The sequence below is a fragment of the Astyanax mexicanus genome, chromosome 7 (assembly GCF_023375975.1).
Source record: "Astyanax mexicanus isolate ESR-SI-001 chromosome 7, AstMex3_surface, whole genome shotgun sequence".
NCBI classification, from domain to species: domain Eukaryota; kingdom Metazoa; phylum Chordata; class Actinopteri; order Characiformes; family Acestrorhamphidae; genus Astyanax; species Astyanax mexicanus.
Window position 1 is genome coordinate 22,326,468 of NC_064414.1, and position 7,702 is coordinate 22,334,169.

Sequence of the window (7,702 nt, forward strand, 5' to 3'; positions counted from 1 at the left end):
GAAGTGAATACTTTTGATGTATGTTAGAAAGAACCCCAGGGTAGTGTCTTAGGACTATCAGGAGTCTCTTGCATTGAGTAAAGTCAGTAATGCATTAATTAGTAATGTGTTACTCTAATCTGACCATTTTTCCAGTAAAGAGTAATGGAATACTTTACTATTTATGAATCCAGTAATCAGACTAAAGTTACATATCCAAGTCACTGTGCATTACTATTTTGTAATTTTCCAACAGGCTAGGGTCACACTTTCTCCACCTCACAATATTATTGGAGGCACCAATAATATAAAAGTAACTTAGTTAAAAGTAATTCCATGTAATCCCAACGTAATCCCTTCATTAAAGCTTTACCAAAGTCATTTAACATTATCAGACTAATAACTTTTAAGAAGTCATTTTGTCATTTGCAAAAAGTAATATTATATTTTGTCACACTCTCAGACATTTTTCTGTCACATGTTTGTCTTCAGCCAATCAGAGACAGTTCTCACATTCCCAGGCATCTAACTATTATATTACATTCACCTGTACCACTTTAGAATAAGACTACCTTTATAAAGGGTTTATAAATAGTTTACAATTAGTTTATTAATGGTTACTAATTAGGTTGTAAATGCCTTAAAATCATTAATAATCAGTTATAACACATATACAGAAAGGGCAACAATATAGATGGCTGTGTAATATAGTTTACTATTTGACACACAACATGTCATTTTTGCCCTTTCTATGTATGTGTTATGACTGATGATTAATGATTTTAAGGCATTTACAACCTAATTAGTTATCATTAATAAACTAACTGAAAACCACTTATAAACCCTTTATTAAGGTAGTCTTATTTTAAAGTGGGACCCATTCACCTGCTAATCAATATGCTTGTGTGTATACTAAATATATACCTGTCTGTTTCCACTCAAACTTTGCAAAGTATTGCCAACTTTTCTGTTACATACTAAACATTACCTCCTGTATTTTGCCTGGCCGGTTCTGACCATTGCCTGTTTACACTTTATCTGTCTTTAGCCTATCCCATCCTACTTTTCTGGTTTTTGATCTTAACCTGCTCTATGGGCTATGTCTTAGCTTTATCCATGTCTGTTTTAGTTACTGTAGCTTTGTTACTAACAGTGACTTACTGAGCTTTTTATTGTACTGTATGTGATACATCCAAACTATATGTATTTAATATTTAATAAATTAATTAATACAAATTAGATCCCATCTATAGTCTTGAGGTGAAGGTGACAGTTTCAGTGTGTTTTTTAACATCACTTATTGCACATTGTTTTAAGTAAAGGATTAGTTATAATTCTTTAAATACTTACTGCTATACTACTATAAGTTGCGATACCACCACTCCAACCACCCCCTTGGGTCCGGTGCCCCACTAAAACTGGTGTGGACACACTGCTGCATCTGTGGCCACAGTTGTGTGATCTAACAGTAGCTGACAGGGAGGTTGGAGGGCACTCTCTGGGGTCCTGAGGTTGGGAGCACTCTGCGCCACATTACGGCAGAACTGTTCCCCGTCCCGCTGAGCTAACAATTAGCACACACCAGCAGAGCGGGACCTGTGCTGAGTGTGTGAGGGGGTGGGTGTGCGCATGTGTTTCTGAATACATAAATTAACGTTTCAGAATATGGATGTGTTCAATGGGCAGTTGTTTAAAGAGTGTAAGTGAATAAGTGTATGATTCATTGAACTTGTCTTTTAATGACATGTCATATTAAAGTAATTCATTCAAATTGCCAATCAAACAGAACCAAAATAAATACATTTTCATATCATGTTTTCTAATACTGTTACAACTCTATACCTGATCAGATTCAACCAAACACAGCAAAGTTGATTAAACAGGGCTAAACAGTACTGATGGACAATTATGCAAAACCTACTGAAAAAGCGACCCTATGAGTTTTTTTATGGCACAGAAGTGGAATATTCTGCAGTGGCCCACAAACCAGCAACAACTGAAGACCCAGTGTTTGGTATTAATGGGTTCCAGACTTTATTAATGGTAAAGTTAATTTGTCCATTTACTTTTAAGCCTCATAAAAGAGGAGGCTTTATAGAAAAAATGTTGTAATTCCTAAACACATTATAGCATATGATGTTCATCCCCTTGAATTGAACCAGAAAGTTCATTCATTTAATTTCAAATCAGTGTGGTGGCACGCAGAGCCGCCCAAATTATAAAGATTGCGTCACTGTTCAAATATTTATGGACCTAACTGTATGCATTCATCATTTGTGGAGATGGTAAATGTTAAAAGTAGATTTTCTGATTAAATTCTGATGATATATATATATATATATATGTATATATATATATATATATATATATATATATATATATATATATATATATATATATATATATATATATATTGCTGTGCAGGTAAACACTAAGACTTTGAGTTAGTTTGACGATTGTATGTGGGGTTTTCTTTGTCCTAAAAAAGGTATTTTCACATTGAGAAAACACAATACAGTTATAGAAAACCATCAGTCTATGATTAAATTAAGTTATTAAGGGTATTTTTCTGGGAGTACAGCCCTACCTGTGAAACTCCACAAGACATGCTCATCAGGAATGATGTGTAGGTAGTTTTTGGAGGTTTTAGTCTGATTATGGATGGTATATTGTCCAAAACAATCAAGAAAAACTATAATTAGACTTATAGAGGTTGTTCCAATCTTTCACGTGTTCATTGTTTCTGCTGTTGAGATTTTTGTACAGCATGTAGTTACTCATTTCTAACAGTCTCTAAGTCTCTTCTTCTGTAATGTCTGAGTGAGTGTGTGGGTAAGTGCTTTAAACTGGTTCACGTGGAGACTGACACTAGGTGAGCTCTGCTGGTAGTCTGATCTGTTAGTCCTTCTACATTTAACATGAGGCCAGTCTGCCTCTTCTTGACTTATTTATCCCGCTGGCCACTGGTTAGCGCTAACCTGAGCCGACAGCTGTGCGTCTGGTGAAGACCTCTCCATCTCTCCTCAGTCTCCCAGGATTTCAACCCCCAACCCTCAAATCTCCACACACACACACACACACACACACACACACACACACACACACACACACACACACACTGTGGAAGAAAGTAAGAGAGTACATCTACTGCTGAACTCTTCCTAAAGAGTTTTTGGGTAAGTATAAAGCCCAATCCAGACAGGATTAGTTTCTAAGGGGTTCCTGGGGTAATTTTCTCTTTTATTAGGGGTACTCAGTGATTTTATTCCTGTCCGGAACGACCATGTATGTGTTTTTCATTTAATAAAATATCTATTTGTCCACTGCCATGCACCGTAATTACACTTTGAGCGCGCATTTCCACAGAGATCCACGTAAACACAACAGCAAGTGGAAATGGAGGAGCTACTGAACTTAATATCATTTGGATGTAAGTGCTGGTGCCCGATCGAGGCATCCTCCGGGGCATCCTCCAGAGCATCGGAGGGCGCGTCAGTCCAGCACCGAGGGTTAATTTGGCTAATTACTAATACCTGCTATCAACACCTTTTAAGCGACGCCAACCAGCCACTCAGTGCTGGATCTTTGAAGCTCCGGCTCTCTTTTTCTCCCTGCTATCTACAGCAAGTGCCATTTTCCTGCTACGATTAGTCAATTTAATCGACAGTGTTAGTTATTTTAATTTGTCGACAACAAATTTCACTGTCGACTAATCGTTAATTTGTAACAGTACCGCATTACACAAAGTGCTGGGGACAGAAGAAACTTGATCTGTGTCTCCAAAAGCGACCAATCACAACAGATTACATATTTAATCACTAAATATCAGTACTCTCCACGTTTAAACATGTGTACATTTAAAAGCCTTTTAAATCTCATGTTTAGTTGTTTTTCTGTTGTTTTTAGAGATGGAGGACATGACAGAATAATCCTTCACTAATCGACTAATCGAAAAAATAATCATCAGATTAGTCAACTACCAAAATAATCAGTAGTTGCAGCCCTACCTACAACCACATTATACACTACCTGTTCAGTTCTGAGAAGCCGTTTTTGTTTTGTTTTATCTATTTCCCGGTTTATAAGGGGCGGCCAAGCTTCTTAGGCCAGCTTTGTTTACTTTCCCTCTCGCTCGGGTCTCCACCTGTTCTCGTGCTCAGCACAATTTCTTCTGAGCCTCTTTTTAGGTGTCCACCCGTTCTCATGCTCAGCGTGATTTATTTTGCGCTTTTCTTGGGTCTCCACCCGTTCTCGCGTTCGGCGCGATTTCTTTTGCTCCTCTTCTCTGGTCTCCACCCATTTTCAGGTTGTTGTTTTCTGCCCGTTTTCGAGTTTTTGTTTTCTACCTTTGTTGAGGGGTTCCTGCCGAGCTGACCTGCTTCGTTTCCTGCTCCTCTCCACTTGGGTTCTACAACCTTCTGGGCTGGAGAGCTACTGCTACTCACCCATTACAGTAGAAGTGTAAAATATTTTTCACAGACGTCCCCCTGAGAAATTAACCCTGTCCAGATAAGGCTTAAGATATCTAAAAAAGGCTGGGATATCTAAAAAAGAGGTGCTTCCATTATCTCCCAGAATAATGAAATCCATACTGTTTTCCATAATCCACATTTATTGTAACAATAGAAAAGACATGAACAGACTTTTTTTTATAAGTATATTCATATAAACACATATTGATTACTGTGCAAAAATACAGACTTAGTCAAACAAGGGCACAATGCTCGCAGGCCCAGATGGAGGACTTCTGACAGAGTCAGTGGAGTGAGGGACATTAGACAGAGTGTGTAAGATGGAAGGAGTGTGTGTTTTTGAAGCCAAGGTCATGGGCCAGGTTGAGAAGATCGATGCCATGATCGCTGGTGTGTGAGACTGATATTCACCAGTGACCCTCTGTCCCAGGATGGCCCATGCAAAGATGTCCTCTGTCCCTGGAGACCTTCAGTGGGACTGTACACCGGGCATGACACATGGCCATCAGAGAGTCTGTCTGTGTGTGTGTTCATGTGTATGCTTGTTTTACTGTATTGACCAGATGAACTCCAGATGAAATGGCGCTTATCAGTACAGAATACTGTGCGTACAGAGTACGCAGTGCATCATGACTCTGTTATGTGGTCTGAACTTAAAGCAGAATTGTTATGATTGATCATAGAACACATCTATAAACAAACACACAAACACTTGTATTTATACAGTACAACCTTAGAGTTGCTATTGTGTTTATGTAGTAGTCAAACACAGTGTTGTGGAAGTACTTAAGATCAGTTTTGGTCTTGAGACTGCAAATTAAACATATATATATATATATATATATATATATATATATATATATATATATATATATATATATATATATATATATATATATATATATATATATATTTATAGGTATATTCATTCATTTTATTATCAATGTTATATTAATTTACATATGTTTTATTTCCAGTTAATATAGCTATATAATCTCTGACGTCAGTATTAGCACAAATTCTCATTCAGTGTATTTTTTTCCTACATTGTGCATGTAAATTTAAGTCATCCAGACTATGAAGGAACACAGACGGAATCATTTAATGAACTTACAATTGTTAAACTGACCAAAATACTATGTATTAAGCATACAGAGTAAGCACATGGCTCTTATCTGTTAAGCTGTTAACTTCTTTTTTAATATTGGAAAGTCTGATGATCCTGTCCAACAGGGAACACCTGGACTTCCATTCATGGGGCAGTCCTGATGAGTGCCAGTTTCATCAAAACTTTTTTGATAGTTGTTTTTGATAACTTGAGGATATTTTCAAAGTTTTCGAAATTTTTCAGTTTGGCTGACCCTCATTTCATAAAATATTCTTTATTCTTTACTCTGATGCTTTCAAACACATTTAGAGAACAAGAAATTTGAGTAATGAACTCTTGACAAGTTCAGCACAGCTGTTAACTGAAAGCCATTCCAGGTAACTCTACCTCATTAAGCTGACCGAGAGAATATCACTGTTTATTAAAAGATTTTGAGTTAAATGGAACGAGAAAATATGATTGTTTGGTTATAAACATTCCGTGTGTTTAAATAGTTACTTAGCTGCTCTACTTGTAGCTGCGCTGTAAAGTCTGCCCTATCTGTCATTTCAGTCAAAATTGTGGAAATCTAAGCTTTCTGTAAATAAACAGAAGAACTTTACTCACCCAAATAAACGTTTTTTAGGAGAGAAATCTGTGTAGATTAAAGTCTAGCGGTTGTTTGAAAGAAAATGTTTTCTTTTTAAGAATTAAAATTTTTGTTTACTTCGGTGCCCCCCAGCGGCGAGACCTGCGGAATTCCTAGAGTCCACCTTACATTCAGCTTAAAATAGCCCATATTAACTGAAAAATATATACACTTAATCTTTTATTTTAATAATAACTCTTAACCTGATATCGCTGGCTGATAATGTGTGTAATAATGGATATTTTTGATTCGCTGAGCTTATTTATTTGTGAAACTGCATCTTTCCCTGCGCCGCCTATTGGGGACATGGCGTTTCTGCACTGTGCCTCTATGGAACCCCCCAGTGGTGCATAATGACATTACATTTGGTTTCTATTTGGTTTGTAAGCGCTGCACTGTTGCTAGGTTACCTGTATGTGGAGGAGTAATACATGGATAACTTCAGTTACAGTGTATTATCGGCTAATAATGTCGCTTATAAAATGCCTCTCAGCCAATCACATTGTAGGGTGTGAACTAACTGTGGTATACTATAAAACATATTCTGGTTTGTTTAATACTTTTTGTACAGTATGACCAAAAGACTTACATACATTTACACACTTTTCACATTTCACAGATAATGCATACATATATGGTATATATAGACGTTGTCGATGCACAGAGAAGGAAAGGGGTGGAGTACGAGTAAGTAAAGCAATGTGGCAGTGAAATAAATAGGTACAGCTGGAGGTGATCATGAAGAGGATTCAGAATGACAGGTCCTACAGTACAGTGTGCTGGAAAAGGAAGCAAGGAGCAGGTTCCAGGTACATGACTGAGAGAGAGAGAGAGGGAAAAGATGAGGCAGAATCTGAGGCTGCAGGTCAGGATGGAGATGTAAAGCAGAGTGGAGAGGAGGTGATGTGGAAAGAACTGGTGGTTTTGCTTTTAAATCATCCTTGAAGTAGTGCCTCCTAGTGGTTGTAACAAAATATAAGATTTTTAAAGAGAAACTCCCAATTGGATGCATTTGTTTTGGTCAAAGCACAGTAATAAATGCTACATGTTCATCAATATTTTAGCCATTATGGACTTAATAATCCATTGTAAAACATTTGCAACAATAGAAAGTCTAAGGTCTGTCGTCCATCAAAGTAGACCGTGAACCACCCAATGAACAGCCACTGCACTGGAAAACATTAGAGCCAACAAGGCAAAGAGCTAATTAAAAGAATAGTTTAGAACACTTTTAATGTAAATTTAACCACTTTCTACTGTTACTGTTTGTGGAATAAAATGGTAAATATTATATTTAAAATAAAAATGTTAAACAAGGCAGTTGACATTAAAAAGCAGTTCAAAATGTAGTTATTTAGATTTCATTTTTATATAGAGTTTATGTTAAAATATTACAGTCCTGTTTTGTGTTCATCACAGAAAAAACTGCCATATACTGACACATGCATTGAGCAAACATTCACCACATACATACAATTATATTACTTTATATTAAAATAATTGTATGTATGTGGT